This window comes from Cervus canadensis, chromosome 28, assembly GCF_019320065.1.
Source record: "Cervus canadensis isolate Bull #8, Minnesota chromosome 28, ASM1932006v1, whole genome shotgun sequence".
Lineage (NCBI taxonomy): Eukaryota > Metazoa > Chordata > Mammalia > Artiodactyla > Cervidae > Cervus > Cervus canadensis.
In genome coordinates, this window is record NC_057413.1 from 12346545 (window position 1) to 12367254 (window position 20710).

Consider the following 20710-nt stretch of genomic DNA (forward strand, 5'->3'; position numbering starts at 1 on the left):
GAAGTGGTAAAGAGAACTGGAGAACAGTGACTGCTTCCATTAAAAACAAAGAAAGAGAGACTTCCCTGGTGGTCCAGTGGTTAAGACTTCACCTTCCAACGCAGGGGGTGTGGGTTCCAACCCTAGGCATGGAGCCAAGATTCCACACACACACACCTCGGGGTCAAAAGAACCAAGACATAAAAAAGAAGCAATATTGTAACAAATTCAATAAAGGTTTTTTTTTTTTTTTAAAAAAAGGTCCACATTAAAAATATATATATATATCTTAAAAAAAATAAATCTGTGTATTTGTGGTATTTAAAAAGAAAGAGAAATCTCAGATCCATTAGAATGGTTCCTATCAAAAAACTAGAAAAATAGCAAGTGTTGGCGAGGATGTGGAGAAACTAGGACCACTGTGTGTTGTTGGTAGGAATGTAAAATGATGCCAGCCCTATGGAAACAGTATGGTGATTCCTCAAATATTTTAAAACAGAATTACCATATGATCCAGCAATCCTACTTCTGGGCCTATATCCAAAGAATTGAAAATAGGACCTCAAAGTAATGTTTGCATACCTATGTTCATAGGGGCATTATTGATAATAGACAAGAGATAGAAGCGATGGCCATGTATCCATCGATGGATGAATAAATAGACAAAATATATGCGAGAACCATACAATGGAATATTATTCAGCCTTGAAAAGGAAGGGAATCCTGTCACCTGTTACAACATGCATGAACCTTGAGGAATAGTGTGCTAACTGAAATATGCCAGTCACAAAAAGACAAATACTGTATAATTCCACTTATATGCAGTACCTAGAGCAGTCATATTCATAGACAGAGAAAGCAGAATGGTGGTTGACAAGGACTGAGAGGAGGAAGTAATCAAAAGGTGTTGTTTAATGGGCACTGAGTTTTAGTTTTGCAAAACGAAAAAGCTGTGGAGATATTTTGACCAACAGTGTCAACAGGCTTAACTCTACTGAGCTGCATACTTAAAAATGATTATGATGGTAAAAATTTATGTTAATGTGTTTTTAACACAATTAAAAAATTTATTTCCAAAGAAACGAAAAATCTAAATTTCCAAAGAAAGGAAAATTCTCACTCTCCAGATTAACCTTAACTAATAAGCAAGCCCTGTGCTTATGGTTTTCCATGCCTGGAAGGTCCAATCCCTTTAGAACAGCACCGGTAGCCAACAAATGTTTAATGTCAGGCAAATCATGTCACTCTTCTGTCGAGAATCCTCCAGTGGCCACAGTCACTTTTATGAGGGCTTCAAAGGACTGGCGTCATCTCCCCAGCCTGTACCCCACTTCTCTGCCCTCACCTCCCTTCACAACCCCGTCAGTTACTCCCCCCACAGTGGCTTCCATCTTATTCCCTGACCCACTGGGCACGTTCTCCCTTTAGTGCCTTTACAATAGTCTTTATTCTCTTCCTGGAATGTTCCTCTCCGAGGTTCCCACCTGGCTCACTACCTTACCGACTTGGGGTCTTTGATCAAGAGCTCCCTTCCAGAAATGCCCTTTCTAACCATCCTGGGGACTGCAACCCAGTCCATCTCCACCCCAGCACCCCCTGACTCCCTCCCATCTTTATTTTTCTCCATCGCACTTACTACCAGGTGACATCTACTTTATTTATTTCTTTGGTCTTTTTCTCTTCACTGCAATGTCAGCACCATAAGGGCTAGTATTATTTTACTGTTTTAGTCACTGCTTTCTAAAAAATCCTCAGCACCTTGAACAGAGCCAACACATCATGAGCTTCCAATAAATAGTTGTCCAATAAATTAAATGATTGGATGGGATTTCCCTGGGGGGTACCGTGGATAGGAATCTGCCTGCCAATGCAGGGGGACATGGGTTGGATTTCTGGTCTGGGAAGATCCCATGTGCCTCGGAACAGTTAAGCCTGTGCATTGCAACTATTGAGCCCATGTGCTGCAACCAGTGAAGCCCATGCACCCTGGAGCCCATGCTCCACAACAAGAGAAGCTCCTGCAATGAGAAGCTTGCACACCACAACTAGAGTGGTGTGGGTCGTTTGCCCCAACTAGAAAAAAGCCTGAGCACAACAAAAGACCCAGTACAACCAAAAATAAATAAAATAAGAATGATTGAATGACCACAGAAAGCATTTGAAGTATAAGAGTACTGAATACTTTCTAATTGTTTATAATCCAAATGTTTTTCCTGCAACCACTATCCTGGGCTTGGGGAGGGGGGCAGGGAATTGCAATACAAGCTCTTCTTTATCTTCATTGAACAGGACTTAACCTGTACACAGTAGCAACTGATTGCTGTTTTTCTGCTGGCACCCTCTTTAATCATTTCCCATCAGAGATTAAAAGCAAAGGTCATGTTGGATAAGCACTCAATTAAGTCTTTAGATGACAGTGATGTGTAAACAGACTTATTAGTCCACATGTGGAATTAATTCTCATGCTGCTTTCAGGTTGCTTCAACACCTTGGTAACACGATTCCAGACAACTTGCTACCTGTATTACATTATGAGTCTCAGTCTTGTAGTAAGGCCCCTCCCAACATATAATTGTGGAAAAGTTTCAAAAGCATGGGCAAATGGAAAGACTGTGCAGTTAACCTCCATATACTTGCCCCCTTGATGCTACTATTAATGTTTTAGCATATTTGCTTAAGCACTTAATGGTGCATCTAAGCATCTCTAATTTGGGGGGTGGGACAGGATATTTCATGGAGGGCACATGACAAGGTAGGGCTTCTTAGCCCCTCCTCACCTTCAGGGGTCTGGGATGGAAACCGTGTTGAGGACGGGAGATGCTCAGTGTATTGGGGTACGGGGGTGGGGCAAGATCTCCCCAGCTGCCAAGGGCCGCTCTCGTCTTTTCATGATCTCACTGGGGCTGGTGGCCCAAGGGGCTCCTCAGAGGCCACGTGGGCTCTAAGTCCAACCACACTGCTGCTGAAGGCGAAGTCATCGCCATACCAAGAAGTGACCTTGACAAAGCGGTCACGGGGGGCAAGGCCAACCCCAGCACTGGCTGAAGGAGAGCAGGCGCCACTCTTAGAGCTACAGGAGCCAACCTGGTCCTCGGCGTGGCCCCGGGCGCTCTTTAGGGAGAACCCTGAGTGCTTCACCACCTTCTCTTAAAGTATTTCCTTATGTATCATACTTATTCATCTGACAGCACCAGGGCTCAGTTGCAGCAAGCAGGATCGTTAGTTGCAGCCTGTGAAATCTTAGTTGAGGCACGTGGGATCGACTTCCCTGACCAGGTTTTGAACCCAGATCCCCTGCGGTGGTAAAAAATCCGGCTGCAATGCGGGCAATGCAGAAGCAATCCCACTCCTGTGCATGTACCCAGACGAAACTATAATTCAAAAAGATACATGCACCCCTATGTTCATAGCAGCACAATTCACAATAGTCAAGACATGGAAACAGCCTAAATATCCCTCAACAGATGAATGGATAAAGAAGATAACATACATATCTACAATGAAATACTCAGCTCTAAGAAAGAAAGAGATCATATCATTTGTAGCAACATGGAGGGACCTCGAGGTTATCATACTAAGTGAAGTAAGTCACGAAGAGAAATACAAATACCATATGATGTGAAATCTAAAATATGACATAAATGAACCTACCTATGAAGCAGAAACAGACCGAGAGAACAGATATGTGGTTACCAAGGTGGAGGGATGGATTGGGAGTTTGAGGTTAGCAGATACAAACCACCAGACATACAGTAGATAAACAACAAGGTCCTATATTTAATGTCCTGGGACAAAATGTAATAGAAAAGGACACACACACAAATGTATATATGTATATGCTGTGCTTATTCACTCAGCCATGTCCAACTCTTTTCGATCCCATGGACTATAGCCCGCCAGGCTCCTCTGTCCATAGGGATTCTCCAGGCAAGAATACTGGAGTGGATTGCCATACCCTCCTCCAGGGGATCTTCCCAACCCAGGGATTGAACCCAGGTCTCCGGTACTGCAGGAAGATTCTTTACCAGCTGAGCTACCAGGGAAGCCTCATATTTGTATATAACTGAGTCACTTTACTGTAGAGCAGAAATTAACACAACATTGTAAATCAACTACACTTCAATCAAAAAAAAAAAAAAAAAGAGGAATATGGTAACACAGAAAGCAGTATGTGACAAGAAAAAAAAATAAGATTTTTCCCATCAGGGCCCCTCTAACCAGTGTGGATGATCCCTCAGGTCAGTAGTACTTCACATGTGGCTGATACAAGGAAGCCTCAGACCAATCCCTTTAAAGAAAAGTGAAAGTGTTAGTCACTGAGCCAAGTCCAACTCAACGGACTGTAGCCCACTAGGCTCCTCTGTGCATGGAATTCTCCAGGCAAGAATACTAGAGTGGGTTGCCATTTCCTTCTGCAGGGGTTCTTCCTGACCCAGGGATCAAACCTGGGTCTCCTGCATTGCAAGCGGATTCTTTACCATCTGAGCCACCATGGAAGCCAGCATCCCTCTAAGCCTTGCACTAAATTCCATCACCAGCAAAGGAAAAGTCCTCATCAGCCTGTATGACAGATGCAAAGTTGACAAAGCTTGGGTTGGCAAGAACATGAGTGAAAAATAAATTTTAGCAGAGTTTTGATGATGGTGTCATTTGCTGGCTGACATCGGAAAATTGTTGGCAGTGTTTTAGGGCATATTTTGCTTTAACAAGTAAGGAAGATGCTTTAATTGGTGCCCTTTATTTATCATTTTTGTCATTCATGTCCATGGAAAATTCTAGCATCTTCCACATTTCATCAGCAGCAGCATACCAGACTAGCAACTGTTTCAATAGAGAGCAGTTTCTTCTGTCACTCGGGAAACATGTCTTATTGCTTGGAAGATTGCTCTCCATGAATGTTACCTGGTAAATCTTAATATGATTTTATAGATTAGAGCTATCCTCCTTATAACTGATTCTTCTATCATCCCATTTTAAAGGGTTAGTCAGCGTTGAATGAGTGCTCGTGTATCTCAAATTCTATATGACACAGGACTGGGTTTACTCGGCAGTGATAAGAAACAGATGGAGTCGTTGCACACAGTACACATTATTAGTTTTTTAAATCAGAGTTTTTAAATTAACTTCTCCAGGGTGACCTGGTTGCTTCTATTTGTTTTTTACTGTGGTAAAATATATATAACATAAAACTTGCCATTTTAATCATTTTAAGTGTACAGTAGCATTAGGTACACTGACAGTGTTGTCTAACCATCACCACCATCTTTTCCAAAAACTTTTCATCACCCCAAGCAGAAACTCTGTAATCATTAAACAATAACTTCCCATTTTCCAGGCAGCCACCATTCTATCTTACGCTTCTATGAATTTGCCTCATCTAAACATATAAATGGAATCCTACAATATTTGTCCTTTTGTGTCTGGCTTATTTCACTTAGGAAAATGTTTTCAAGGTTCACGCATTTATAGTACATGCTGGATCATGGGTCAGGACTTCAGCATTTCTTTTTAAGGCTGAATAATATCCCATTGTATGTATACACCATATTTTGTTTATTCATTCATCTGTTGATAGATATTTGGTTTGCTTATGTCTTTTGACTATTTTGAATGATGCTGCTGTGAACACTGGCATACAAGTGTCCCCTTGACTCTCTTCTTTCAGTTCTTTTGGGTATGTTCCTAGGAGTGGAATTGTTTGGTCTTATAGTAATTTTATGTTTAGCTTTTGAGAAACCACCAAACTGTTTTCCATAGAAATTGTTCCATTTTACATTTTCATCAGAAAGGTACAAGGGTCCCAGTTTTTCCACATCCTTGCCAATGTTTGTTATTTTCTGTTGTTATTGGGGTGGTGGTACCATTTCCATCCTGGTGAGTGTGAAACAGTATCTCATTGTGGTTTTGATTTGCATTTCCTTAATGTCTGGTGAAGGTGAACATATTTTCACGTGCTCATTAGTCACTTACATAGCTTCTTATTTTGGCTATTTGAGATCCTTTGAACTTCCACGTGAATTTGAGGACATTTGCAAAAAAGGCCATTGACATTTTGATCGGGATTGCACGGACTCTGTCAATTTGGGAAGTACTGACATCTTAAACAGTATAAGTCCTCCAATCTATGAACACAGCATGTCTCTCCATTTATTTAGGAGTTCTTTCACTTCTTTGAGCAATGTTTTATAGTTTTCAGAGCACAAGTCTTACATCTTCTTGATTAAATTTATTCCTAAGCATTTTATTCTTTCTGATGCTAGTGTAAATTGAATTTTAAAAATGTGGAATTTTTTAATGTACTGTTTGATGAGTTTTAGTAAATTTATATTATTGTGCAAGGCTCATCACGATCTAGTTTCAGAATACTTGCATCTCCCCAAAAAGCTCCCTTGTGTGAACTGCAGTCAATCCTTGCTCTCACCTCTTTATCCCAGGAAACCTCTGATCTGTTCTCTTTCTCCACATTTTTTTCTGTTCTGGACATATAAGCAGGTGCTTATATTTATATAAAATGCAATTATCGATATAGACAACACAACATCCATCTTAGGACTCAAAAACAACATACGTCCTGGCTGGTACAAATGACCTCATCTCTTGTAGTATCAACTAGTTAAATGAGATCTTGGCTCATCCTTATGTCTGAGGAAGATATCAAAAGTCAGGCTAACCAGAGCAGGCTCTGAGGGGGTTAGTTCTTGAGAAAACACCAAGGAATGTGTCTATTCTTCCAGGTATCTGAGGCTTGCGAGCATGCACTGAGTTTCTATTGGACAAATCTACCACAGACAGAGACTCAGAAGGAGAGAGGACCGTTATGGTTCTTTCACTTTCTTCAAAACCCCAAATTATAGACGTTGTCCAGCCACTGTTTAGAATCCATTAGAAACTGCTGTGTGTGTTTAGCTTATTAGAATAAAGTCATGCTGGGAGTGAGGTTCAAGACCTGCAATTGTGTGAAATGTGAGGCTGCATTATTATAAACTGAATGAAATGAAAACAGGGGCTGAGCAGAGACGAGCCAGTCACGGACTGCCAATACTGGATTCAAACACAGCTCCACCGTCCAAACCTAAATCCTCTGGATGATGCCCAGGCATCGTAATAACTACAGGGTTTTCTACACTCCCCTTTCCCCTGAGCCTTTGTGGATCTTCCCTTTGAATTCCCAAGACCTCACATTTATGTTTTTGTTCAACAGTTCTCCTAAGGAGGGTCGAGCCATTGCAAACAATGACTCAAAGTGCTTTCATTAGCTCAGATAAAAGGCTCAGTTACTTTAACCTACTTCTTCCTGCCAACTACAAAGGCAACAAGAGGCTCAGATGTTACTAGGAGTTGCTAAGAAGCACTTTGCTATTGAAAAGAGTAAGACAACTAGGTTTCTTAGAAGACATCAAAATCTCTTCTCCTGAGGGGTTTATGAATTGTTTGAAGGTTAGGAGATGAAGTTGTATTTTTCCTCGGGATAAGAGCCTGAGAACCTGGGAGTTTGAAATTAACCAGGTAAATACTGGAGCTGCTGCTGTATCCTCGTCAGCTCTCAAGGATATAACAAATATTTATCAAGGACCTACTATGTGCCAGACACTGCACCAGGTACTGGGGATACAGCAATGGGCAAACAACATGGACAAAAATCCCTGCTTTTCTTTCATTCCAGTGGGAGAGGACAACACAATAAACAAAACAAATAAAGGAAATATATGTGGTACATGGTACTAAGGAGAAAACTAGAACAGGGGAGAGAGAGAGAGTTTTAGGTGAGGAGGGATAATCAATACCTGTGATTTTAAATAGAGTGGCCATGGAAGTCTCCACTTAGAACGTGGAAACTGAGTGAAGACTTACTTGAAAGAGCTGAGGGAACTAATCAGGCAAGCATCTGGGGAACAAGCAGGACCGGTAGAAGGCTCAAAAGCCCTGATCTGGGAGCGAGCCTGGTATAAGCAACATCCAGGAGCCAGGAGGACTGGAGGGGAGACAGAGGGAAACTGGGAGGAGATGAGGCAGAGGGCAACGAGGAAGGGGCAGGTCACTGGGGCCTTACAGGCCATGAGGATGACCTTTGCTTTTTCCCCGGGTGGGATGGGAGCCATCGGGAGCTTTTGAGCCGAAGAGGGACATGGTCTGATTAGGTCTTGAGTTTTTTGTCTCTGGTTGCTCTATGGACCGCGCTGGTAAGATACTTGGCATCCTGCTGGGCATACGGTATGCATTCCAGGAATGCCCATGTTTGGTGTCTTCCAAATACATGCAAGTTATCCTTGATTGAAATTTGGAACACTTACTACAGCCCCAAAGTAGCACCTTCATTAACATGTGGACGGTTTGTGATTCATTCGTTTACCAAATTTTTATTAACGGGTGCCACAAGGAGCCAGGCACTGTCCATTTTAAGCACTGAGGACTCAATGGTGAATGAATAAGCTAGAAAAAGTCCATGCCTCAATGGGGCTTTCACTGGAGTGATAGGAGGGCAGAAAACGAACAAATACTATATAAATATACAAATACACATAAAATGTCAGGTGGTAACAAGTGCTAAGAAGATCGAGTACATAAAAGGTTACTGAGTGCGGGCCATTTTAAATGCAATGGTCAGTGATATACTTCTTTAGCTCAACAATAGCTGTTCAGTTCTCACTGAATCAATGGACATGAATTTGAGCAAACTCCGGGAAATAGTGAAGGACACAGAAGCCTGGTGTGTTGCAGTCCAGGAGGTCGAAAAGAGTCGGACCTGACTTAGCAACTGAACAACAACTCTATGGGCAGGCTCTGTGCTAGGTTCTGAAGCATTTTCTATACAATCTCTGCCCTCAAGGGACTTAGTCTGTAGTGGGCAAAATTCTATGGTGGCCTCTAATATTCCTGCCCCTGGTGCACACACCCTGCATAATCCTCAAGACCTGTGACTGTGATATGAGAATCACTCCTTTGATCGGGTCATGTTGTATGGCAGAGCTAAGAAAGGGAGGTTACCTGCTGAGTCTGACTGAATCATGTACGCTCACCCTGAAGAAGAGATTGAAAGCAGGGAAGGGACTCAATACCAGGAAGGTTCTCTGCTGCTGGTTTTGAAGATGGAGGGGGACACAGCAGAAAGGCTTCTAAAAATTGAGAGTGACTTGAGGTTAACATCTACTGAGAAGACAAGAGACCTCAGTCCTACAACCACAAGGAATTGAATTATGTCAACACCCTGAGAGAGCCTCAGAGCAGATTCTTCATCAGCCAAGTCTCCAAATCAAGCCCAGCTGACACCATAATTTCAGCTTGTGAGAGCCTGAGCTGAGAACTTGGCCATGTTGTGCCAGGTTTTCACATTGGCAGAACTGTGATATAATAAATCAGTAATATTTTAAGTGGCTAAATTTGTGGTGATCTGTTATCTAACAATAAAAACAAAAATCAACTCTAATAAGACTTCTGGTTTCTGGTCCAGCATATAAGAAGCTAAAAGTCACCTCTCTGTCCTAAGAACAAGTAAAAAACTGAACAAACTTGAAAATCAACTCTTTTTAAATCTGTAAGAGAAGGGAGGTCACAGGACAAACTGCTGCCCCCAGAATTAGAGAGACTGACAGGCAAAGAAGAAGAATCACAACTTACTGGAGCAGAAAACTTTGCGGAAACCAGGGCTAGAGTAGGGAACTTGAGCTGTAGTTGACAAATTGCTGGAGGCTCCATGCAGATAAGACTAAGAGATAAAAACTCCAGAGGGACCCAGTAATTGGGAGCCACTCCACATTTTTGTGAGCTTTGCCTTCAGAATCTCTGGCAGGTCCTCACAGTGAGTTTCAGAGAAAAATCCCCTTGTGATTCCAGCAGAACAGGAAAGGGAGTCATTTTGAAATACACCTGAAATACATTCTGCACTTAACAAACTCTGTTCTCAGGAGAAACTGTTTAACCAGAGCTAATCTTCAAGGGTTTTTATCAAGGACTAACGGATCTTGGGAGAGAAAAATACTTAACTAGCTGGCTTGAGCCTTCCACGTGACAGGAGAGAAATACCCAATTCCAGAGCCCACTCCAGTCATCCTGCCCTACTTGAAAATTAGGAGGGAAACTGAGAATTACGTGTGAAGTTCACAGTTCAGAGGCATAGGTGCACTAAAAGACCAAGTCCTAGGACTTCCTTGGCAGTCCAGTAGTTAAGACTCTGTTTCCACTGCAGAGGGTGTGGGTTCGATCCCTGGTCGGGGAACTAAGATCCCACGTGCAAGGTACAGCCAAAAAATCTTTTAAAAGAAAAAAAAGACTGAGTCCTAATCGTAGGATGATAAAAAAAAAAAATGCTCCCCTTTCTGTCACCCCTTAACACCACATCACTGAAGGCCTGTTTATGGGAGTTGTTTTTTTTAAAAAAAACTCAGAATACCACATCCAGCATTGAATGAAAGATTACAAGACTGACTAAAAGGCAAAAAACACAGAAGAGACAGATCAAGCATGAGATTAGGCTGAGATATCACAGAGATGTTAAAATTATCAGGCCAGGAATTTTAAATAACTATGATTAATATGATAAGGGGTCTAATGGAAAAAATAGACATTGTGCAAGAATAGGTAGGGTAGGGATTTTCCTCACAGTTCAGTGGTTAAGACTCTGTGCTCCCAATGCATGGGGCCTGGGTTTGGTCCCTGGGGAGGAACTAGATCCCACATGCTGCATGCTACAGTGGAGATCCTACATGCCACAGTGAAGATCAAAGATCTTCAGTGATGCAGCCAAGACCCAGTGCAACCAAATAATACTTTAAAAAAATGAATAACAAAGATATTAAAACCTTTTAATTTTTTCTTCTTTTTCTCCAGGGACACGGTACATTTTCAGTTCCATGGCACTTCCCCACTCCTCCTACTGATGCTTCATGGAATTACCTCCCAAATAACCTAGAGTCTCTGGGTCTGCAAAGGAAGAACTTTAGGGCTAGCTTCATGTGTGTGTGACCTGTGAAAGATCTTAACATTTCACTGTTGCCATCTTGAAATTATTTATAATTCATAAACAAGGTGCCCCATGTTTTTATTGCACACTGGGTTCTGCAAATTATGCAGTCAGTCTTGAACGCAACTTAAGACAGTGGTCTAGCCTTCCATTTTGGACTGGGGTCCTTAATAACTGTGTTATTCCTGGGCTCTGCAATTATGATTCATCGTTCCATTACAAAGGCGTGATTGAGAACTTAAGAGAACAACTGAATTTCACTCTTCTGTCAGGAGTCACAATTCGTGCTGTAAGACTTTGATTGGTGATCACATAGCTTGGGTTGGGATGATTCCTTTAAGGTCAAAAGAAAGCTTATTATATTTGTAATGTGTCGTCACTGAGGCTCCATTGGCCCGGTGCTCATTATTGCAATTCCACAAACATTTATTTTCCTGCAGAAAAATTTCTAAAGATTTCCACATCTTTGGGCCCTTCCAATCAATTTCTGAATGTGTGGTGGCATTTCCCCTGGGAATAGTCAGTTGGCTCAGATTCCTGTTTCTCATCCTATTTGTATTAATATAGACTTTCAATCCATAAAAATCTGTTCTCATGAGGAAGTAATTAAAAGAAATGTGGGAGATTGTTTGTGTGGCGCTGGGCCTGCTCTGAATGATGAAATACATCGTTTAAAATTCAAGACTTCGGCCGAAAGAGGGAACTCTTCTCATTTGCTGGTTGGCCAGACCAAAGCATTTCACTCCTCACTGGGGGTGTTTCGAATGGATGGGCAATACTCTCCCTCAGAGTCATCACACCTCTTCAAGAAAGCTTTCTACTTTCCAGATTTGACATCAAGAGATACATACCTTACTCTTCTCTCTCATCCCACAATAATCAAATAGGATAGTTTCAGCCTTTTCAACTAAAAACAGTCTCCCAACAGAATGTCTAAACATTAAGAAATTATTGAGTGCGGATGGAAAGCAGAATACAAATGCTCTAAACTTCAAATGGAAAAAAGATTTCTGCATGGAGGGAAAGGTAGACCAGATGAACTTCTGCTAATTTCAGAGTTAATAAGCTGGTCAGGGAAACAATAAAGGGCAACAGCCAAAAGGCCTTTGGGGAAATAAAGGTTTGGGGAAAATCTGCTAGAAAACAACGTGCTGATGTAGCCACATGGAAATGGTTGATGGGAATCTCTGCAGTAGATGCAGATTTATCCTTAGTCTCAACACTGTTTTCTTCCCTTCTTGGCTTTGCTCATGGCGGCTGTTCTACCAGTCCCCTTCAGCTAGTCACTTCCCCTCATTCCTCTAAGCCTTTCTCTTGATGTAATTTCCTCCAGGAAGCCTTCCCTGCCCTCTCTGCTGCCCGGTCCTGGGTTGGGCCACAATGATTCAGCACTGCTCCACAGTGCTCCCCAAACTCACTGTGCGTGGATCTTTGTTAAAACAGGCTGTCTCCTGCGGCTTCCCCCACTGGACTGTAAGCTCCTTGGGAGCAGGTGTGGTGCTTTATTTAACTTTTGCACACAGCTGCAGCTTCTTACTAAACCTTGGTGGGATGACCATCTGATTGGCTTCACTGCCTGATCGCCTTCCCAAGAACTGTGACCACCAGAACCTTTCCACGGACGAGGATGTAAAGGACGAGGCACTGACTACACAAGAGCTCAGAAAGTGAACTCTTCCTGGTGAATGAAAACGGCAGCTGGTCAAAGCTCAAATGTGATCTGAAGAGGAGCATTTGCTATCAGACCACACCCATGGACTTGGCTAGTTCTTCCTTATTTGAGGGTGTGTCGCTTCCTTTTGTCAGATGTCACACTCGCCCCATGAGGAGGAGCTGTTTGTTTCTATTTTTAACGTTTTGTTTATACATTCTAATTTTAACGGAGTAGATGCCTGGAAGGCCCCTGAGCCTCCTATTGGGTGAAGGGCTTGCGTTACAGATATAATGGTCTCTGGGTACAAAGGGCGTAAATGAATACAGGGTATGAAGGTAAACAGGAGACAGCCACTCGGTTCATCACACTCTAGGCTTTCCTGACAAATGCAAAAGTGGACAGATTTTGGGAGCCAGCAGAGCCGTGGGCTTTCAGTTAGAACTGAATTCAAGGCATTCCCTGGTCCGGGGGTTAGGACTCTGTGCTTTCACTGCCAGGGGCCCAGGTTCAATCTCTGGTTGGGAAACTAGGATCCTGCTAAGTCATGTGTTTCTGTCTAAAACAAACAAACAACAAACTAGATTCACATTCTAGTTTTCTCAGCTTTTAGGCAAGTCACTTCAGTTCAGTTCAGTTCAGTTCAGTCACAGTCATGTCCAGCACTTTGCGACCCCATGGACTGCAGCACACCAGGTCTCCCTATCAATCACCAACTCCTAGAGTCTACCCAAACTCATGTCCATTGAGTCGGTGATGCCATCCAACCATCTCATCCTCTGTTGTCCCCTTCTCCTCCGGCCTTCAATCTTTCCCAGCATCAGGGTCTTTTCCAATGAGTTCTTTGCATCAGGTAGCTAAAGTATTGGAGTTTCAGCTTCCACATCAGTCCTTCCAATGAATATTCAGGACTGATCTCCTTTAGGATGGACTGGTTGGATCTCCTTGCAGTCCAAGGGACTCTCAGGAGTCTTCTCCAACACCACTGTTCAAAAGCATCAATTCTTCGGTGCTCAGCTTTCTTTATAGTCCAACTCTCACATCCATACATGACTGCTGGAAAAACCATAGCTTTGACTAGATGGACCTTTGTTGGCAATCTTCCATTGATAACTTTAAATGGCATAGTTTATATACAAAATACTTAAAAATAGATAATCAATCAATGTTTCCTCCTTTGTCTCTGTACCTGTTTGTCTCAAGGTCACTCACTCAGCAGCCTCTCTCTGGCAACTGCTCTTTGAAGACTATCTCAATGCTTAATGGCTTAAGAATCACCTTGTTAAAAGGCAGTTCCCGGGCCACACCTCCAAAGACCATGGAACAGTGGGTCTGGGTTACAGCCCAGGAAGTGTCATCTTTAACAGCTGTCTCAGGTAATTCCGAGTCAGGTGGCTAGCTGTCCACACTTCTGGAAGCACAGTTTGAAAACTTCAAAGTCTTTGTCTTAGCACTAAGACGACTTCCCTTTCATCGGCAACAGCCTAAAGAAAAACCCCTTTACACCAAAATATTTAATTAGGTGCTCTGCCCTGTTGAGGAAGTGTTGAGGTTAAAAAAAAAAAAGACAGTAAGCTGAGGAGGTGTGGAAGTGGTGGAAGAGGATGGGGAAAGCTGGTGGTTTTCATTGGCTTACAGAATGCTGTCTACACTCCTTGGGGAGTGTGAGCAGGGAGGAACTGAGCAGATGGCTTCTGCTGGACCTGGACACGCAAGAGGTGAGACTGATGGGACAGCTTCCAGCTTACATCACCAGGACTTAGTGTGTGTGCTAAGTCGCTTCAGTTGTGTCTGACTCTTTGTGACCCCCATGGACTGTAGCCTGCCAGGCTCCTCTGTCCTTGGAATTCTTCAGGCAGGAATACTTAAGTGGGTTGCTATGCCCTTCTCCAGGGGATCTTCCAGACCCAGGGATTGAACCCCTGCCTCTTGTGTCTCCTGAATCGCCACCTGGAGCTTAGAAGTACCACTTCATTTTCTTCCTTTATGGGCTACAAATTCCCTCTCCATCATATCCATTCAGATGTAAACATCAGTACTCAAACACAGCCCTAAGCTAAACAGAAGAGGCTTTGCTATCACCCGTGGTTTAGGGTTGCCCAGGCCCGGTGGCTTCATTAGAATGGGAAAGGGAGGGCTGAGTAGACATCTGCTCAGCCTGCCCCTTCCAAAATCCCTTCTGAGACTTAGAAAATCCACGGACTCTTGGGCTGCCTTGTCTTGCCAGGTCCTCAGGCCATTTTGCAAAGAACACCTGGCAGGAGTTGCCCTGTAGGCTGACAACTATCTAGGTGCAGGCTCTTGCTGGAATTTCTCTCTGGATTCTTATTTCCCGCCCTTCCTCCTCTCTGAACACCATAGGGATCTGAAGTTCACTGCTCTTTGAAGAAGTGCAATATGTTGGTTTCAGAGTTCTCCCCGCCTATGCAGCTTCTTCCTCTGGGTTCTCCACCACCAAGTCTCCAGTACAGAAGCCAGATAGTTTTCTCAGCTCTGCGTCTATTGGTGAACATTTATTTTTCAGTTGTGGCAAAATACAGGTGATGTAAAGTTTGCCATCTTAAGCATCTTTTAAGTGTACAGTTCAGAAGTGGTAAGTATGTTCATTGTTGTGCAGTCCATCTCCAGAACTCTTTGCATCTTATGAAACTGAGACTCTACACCCATTAAACAACCCCCTGTTACCCTCTTCTCCCAGCCCCTGGGCACTCGCATTCTGTATTCTGTCTCTATGGATTTGACTGAGACATACAGTATTTGTTCTTCTGTGACTGGCTCGTTTCACTCGGCATAATATTCTCCAGGTTTGTTCAAGCTGTCACGTGTGTCAGAATTTGCTTCCTTGTTAAGGCAGAATCACATTTCGTTGTATGATAGGCCATGTTTTGTTGATCCATTCATCTGTCAGTGGCCACTTAAGTTGCTTCCACCTTTGGGCTATTGTGAATAATGCTGCTATGAACATGGTGGACAAATATCTCTTCAGATCCTGCTTGCAATTCTTTCGGGGCCCTTGCCAGAAGTGGAATTGCTGGTGGCTCAGATGGTAAAGAATCTGCCTGCAATATAGGAGACCTGGGTTCAATCCCTGGGTCAGGAAGATCCCTCTGGAGAAGGGAATGGCTACTCACTCCAGTATTCTTGCCTGGGAAATCTCAGGGACAGAGGAGCCTGACTGGCTGTAGCCAAGGGGTTTGCAAAGAGTCAGACACAACTGAGAGACTTACACTTTAACTTTTTCAACTTTTCATGGTAACTCTATGTTTAATTTTGTTAGAAACTACGATATTGTTTTCCACAGTGGCTGCACCATTGTACACTCTAACCAGTGGTACACAAGGGTTCCAATTTCTCCCTACTTCACAACACTTGCTTTTTTCTTATTTTTTAATAGTAGCCGTCCTAATGGGTATGAGGTGGTGTCTCCTTGTGATTTTCACTGGCATTTTCCTAATGGTTAGCGGCTGAGCTTCTTTTCATGGGCTTGTTGGTCATTTGTGCATCTTCTTTGGAGAAATTCAACAAACATTTCTTTGTCATCTGTGAGTTGCCTATCTAAGGGCTATTTCCCCTTGTCCTCTGGCTGACCTCTGATTTCACTTCTCCCTGATGTGGTTCGGGGATAAGTCCTGATTCATCGAAGTCAGTGGTTCTCAATCCTGGCTAATCCAGTGTGTTACCTGAATGATGCCCTGGAAACCTCTGGATTTATGATTGTTAGTGGTGTGTCCAAGGCCAAAATGTCTATGTAGAAAAGAGGTAGAAATTGCTTGTATTATTCTATGCATGAAAGAGAACACTCTAGTCCAAGGAAGGAAAAGAAGACAAACAGAAAGTTACTTGAATGCTTACAAAGTGATTAATAATACCCTAAGAAGAGTGTGAGCTAATAACTGGCCACCGGAATTCGCCACTGTGGCTATGTTTATCTATGATGATAGAAGAAAGGAACAGAGCCATGGTTCTGAACAGACTTCAACCCTGGACTCTCATGGTGAAAGTCTGGTACTCTATTGTCCAAGGGTTTTAAGTTTCACTCAGATCACAGGGGAGACAGAAAACTGGAAACCTTGGACAAGCTGGGCTATCAAGAGCTAGAGCAATGCTTCCCTGGTGGTCCAGTGGTTAAGAGTCCACTCTGCAATGCAGGGGACATGGGTTCAATCCCTGGCCCGGAAAGATCCTCCTTGCTGTGGAGCAAGTAAGCCTATGAGCCACAATGAGTGAGCCCATATGCCGCAATTACTGAAGCCCTTGAGCTGTGTTCCCCAAGAGAAGCCACCATCGCTTGCCACAACTAGAGAAAGCCCATGAGCAGCAATGAAGACCTGGTGCAACCAAAAAGTAAATAAATAAAGAGCCAGACCAGAACTGAAAGCGTCCTGAACTGAATCCTGTATCTGCCTCAAACCTTCTCTGCGGTTCCCAGCCAAGTCCTGAAATCTGGGTCAGTTACAGAGTTTAGATGCAACACTAGAAAGGAAAAAAGTTGAGTTCATAGTACATTCTGAGTCCAAACCACATAAGTCTTTAGAGATTAAATTTAACACCTTGACGTGATACCTGAGCCCAAACGAGTAACTTAGTTAAACTAATAGCCAGCCAGGTAGTACCGATCAGATTACCTGAGGCTCAGATATATAGCAGAAGTAACCTTCTTTAGCTTCTTCTTTCCTGGATCTGGGTGTTATCAGATCAGGCATCATTTCTGCTATGGATTCCTTCAGCTGCACCTGGAGAGGGCCTTCCGAGTATGCACTGGATATCATCACTTAGTGAGTCCCAGAGGTATGGCTGGATGGCTGGATGAGGGGTACAGGGGATAGTCTGTGGCTGGTTGTAGCTCTCTACCTATTTCCAGCTAGAGTCTATGCTCCTTAGGGACAAATCCCAACATATACCAAAATGCTTAAAGATGACATATGGTCAGCTACTAGCTGACGGCCCTGTGTGACAAGAAACAGCCATAGGGAGGTCTGATTCAATATAAAATAGCAAGAAGGGTATGTGTGTCTCTAAGAAACCATTTAAATAGAAAACATGAAAAGTCTACTTGCCATCAACATTTCAGAATTTGCTATTTACTCTTACACATAGTATCAAATTTTGAAATGAACATGGATGAGTATAAAGTTTATCCCAACTGCTGCATGTGTTCCTAGTCGTGTCTGATTCTTTGGGACCCCCATGGATTGTAGCCCGCCAGGATCTTCTGTCCATGGAATCTCCCAGGCAAGAATACTGGAGTGGGTTGCCATTTCCTACTCCAAGGGATCTTCCCAATCCAGGGATTGAACCCACACCTCTTGCATTGGCAGGGAGATTCTTTACCACTAGTCCCAACCTGAGAAGCCTATCGAAAGGGCTACCTGTCAATAATTCACACCTGGCCTTGGAAATGGCTTGTTTGGCTTTGAGGTCTCCACAATGAAGCCACGGTCCCAAAACTCCTCAAAAAAACTGATGTGTGTAGGATGCATTTCAGTGTCAGAATGAACAGGAAAAATTCTGGGGGGAAAAGTGTGAGAAGGAGAAAAGTTCATGAGGTGTTCATTCAATGGAATCAGCATGAACGCAGGTTCTGACATCATTTATTTGATGGAAGAAGCATGGTACTCCTCGAAACTCTACCATGAAGTCTGTAAAGAACCTTGAAAATTAGGGGATGTTAAATCTTAAAACTCTAAATGAAGAGAAAACATACCTATGTGTAAAGTATGTTCAGGATTACTGCTAGAATTTTGTGGATACAATAAGGCAGATGTAGAAAATACAGAACACTTGAGAAAGATGAAAGACAGCCACACATTCAGAGTTAACTGCTGGGGCTCTTAATCCGGGAGGCTGAGTCTCCCGGTCAAAGTATAAATGCTGAGACTTCCCTGGGGGTCCAGTGGTAGGGACTCTGGGCTTCCACTGCAGGGGGCACAAGTTTAGTCCCTGGTCAGGGCACTAAGATCCCGCAAGCAGTGCCCAAACAACAGCAGAAGCAACAAAGCCGAGCACAGTGAAGGTGTAAATGCCACCTTGGACAGAGAGCTCCCGTGTCCGGAGAGAAAAATGGGTGAATGTGGGGCTGGAACTGGCTTGCTGGTGAGATACCTCATGTCTGGAGAGAACCTCCGATGGCTGGATAATATGCAGAGAAGTTTCACTGCTGGGCTGTTCCTGGAAAGGTGAGGGGGATTCAACAAAGGGGCATAGTGGCTCTCGTGGCACTTCTGGGCAGGCCCTGGAAGGCATTGGTACGAGCTGCTCTTTCCCACAAGCCCACCTTGGGGCGCGGATATACTGCTGCTGCTAAGTCGCTTCAGTCGTGTCTGACTCTGTGTGACCCCATAGACGGCAGCCCATCAGGCTCCCCAGTCCCTGGGATTCTCCAGGCAAGAACACTGGAGTGGGTTGCCATTTCCTTCTCCAATGCATGAAAATGAAAAGTGAAAGAGAAGTCGCTCAGTCATGTCCGACTCTTCGTGACCCCATGGACTGCAGTCCACCAGGCTCCTCTGTCCATGGGATTTTCCAGGCAAGAGTACTGGAGTGGGGTGCCACTACCTTCTCAGGCAGATATATTGAGATACAATTAAGGCAAGGCTGATCTGAGTGAGCCCAGGTCGGTCATTCTTCCCTAAACCTGCAAGAGACACTGGCTCATTGGAGTTCTTTACCCCTCCTTTGCCTCCCCCCCGCCCAAAAAAAAAGGCCACACACAAAGACTGACAGAAGGGAAATTATCACTGGAAAAGCACCCAAATGTAGGAACTTGGAGTGACAGAAGACTGCGAGGGAGGATGAGAATTGAAGGTAAAAATTAAAAAATGAAGACCCAGAAACAAGAACACCAAAGTAAAGGGCAGAATGGAATCATGGGGGAAAAGGAAAAAATATGAAAATTAAGGCTACCAGAACAATATTTCCAGCAGCAGACCTGGGGCTGGATAAGTTTGGAAAACACTGTACGCTGTATCTAACCATTCCCTTTATTTTGCAATTTATATTGCAAAATAGCTTATTGATGGCTTTGAGATCTATTGCAATAAAGAAACCCATTTAACTCATAAATTTAATTAAATACGGAAACTCTTTTTCCACATTACCCCCTGGAGGGCTAGAATTCTACACTGTATGTTTGTCACATGCTTATATACATTACAGTAAGATAAGTAAATACCGTGGTTACAAGAAAAGTGTTTACTTGTAGGAAAAAGCATGATAACAATGGGAAAACCAAACTTGGTTAGGAGTCAGGAGAGCTGACATCAGCTGCTGACTCTCCGATTCTGCATATCTATGTAGAAAAAACACTGTGTGCAGTTTATGTTGCTGAAAATCCAAAAATCAGAGAGGATTCCAACGGCAGCAAGGTTTAGAATTCTGGTTTTTCTCCTAAGAAGATTAATCACTTATCCAAGTTACTTAACCTCTCCAGGCTTCAATTTACTTATTTAGAAAGTGAGGGACTTATACGTCAAGATTTGTGTTATCCTGTGTGTGTGGCTTTTGTGTGGGTGCGCCAGCTCAGTCATGTCTGACTCTTTGCAACCCCGAGGACTGTAGCCCGCCAGGCTCCTCTCTCCATGGGATTTCCCAGGCCAGAATACTGGAGCGGGTGCTCGCTTTGGCAGCATATATACTAAAACTGGAACAATCCAGAGAAGATTAGCACGGCCCCTGAGCAAGGATGACATGCAAATTCCTGAAGCATTCCATATCTTTTTTTTTTTTTTAAATAATACTGGAGTGGGTGGCCATTGCTTACTCCAGGTGATCTTTCCGACCCAGGGATTGAACCTGTGTCTCTTGCATCTTCTGCACTGGTAGGTGGATTCTTTACAATGGCATCAGCTGGGAAGCCCTTTCTTTGATCCTACCAAACTTGAAAACCTTTTGTATCACAGGAGCTCTGATAATCCAAAAAAAAAAAAAAAAAATCCTTTCAATGGGTAGCAGGTGACTCTCCTCCCACTCTTCAAAAAAAAAAAAAAAAAATCAGACAGTGTAAGGACTTCCCTGGTGGTCCAGGGGTTAATTGTCTGCATTTCAAAATGAAGTGGTCGGGGGACTAGGATCCCACACACCATGTGGTGTGGCCAAACAAACAAAAAAGTCCAACAACTTATTAG

At 43.3% G+C, this 20710-nt stretch overlaps 1 non-coding gene across 1 annotated transcript; it reads left to right on the plus strand.

Moving 5' to 3' along the window:
• The first annotated feature begins 20196 nt into the window (after positions 1-20196).
• On the plus strand, positions 20197-20303 carry LOC122430249. The gene has a single exon (XR_006266322.1). It is a non-coding gene; the product is annotated as a U6 spliceosomal RNA (small nuclear RNA).
• The last annotated feature ends 407 nt before the right edge of the window (positions 20304-20710 follow it).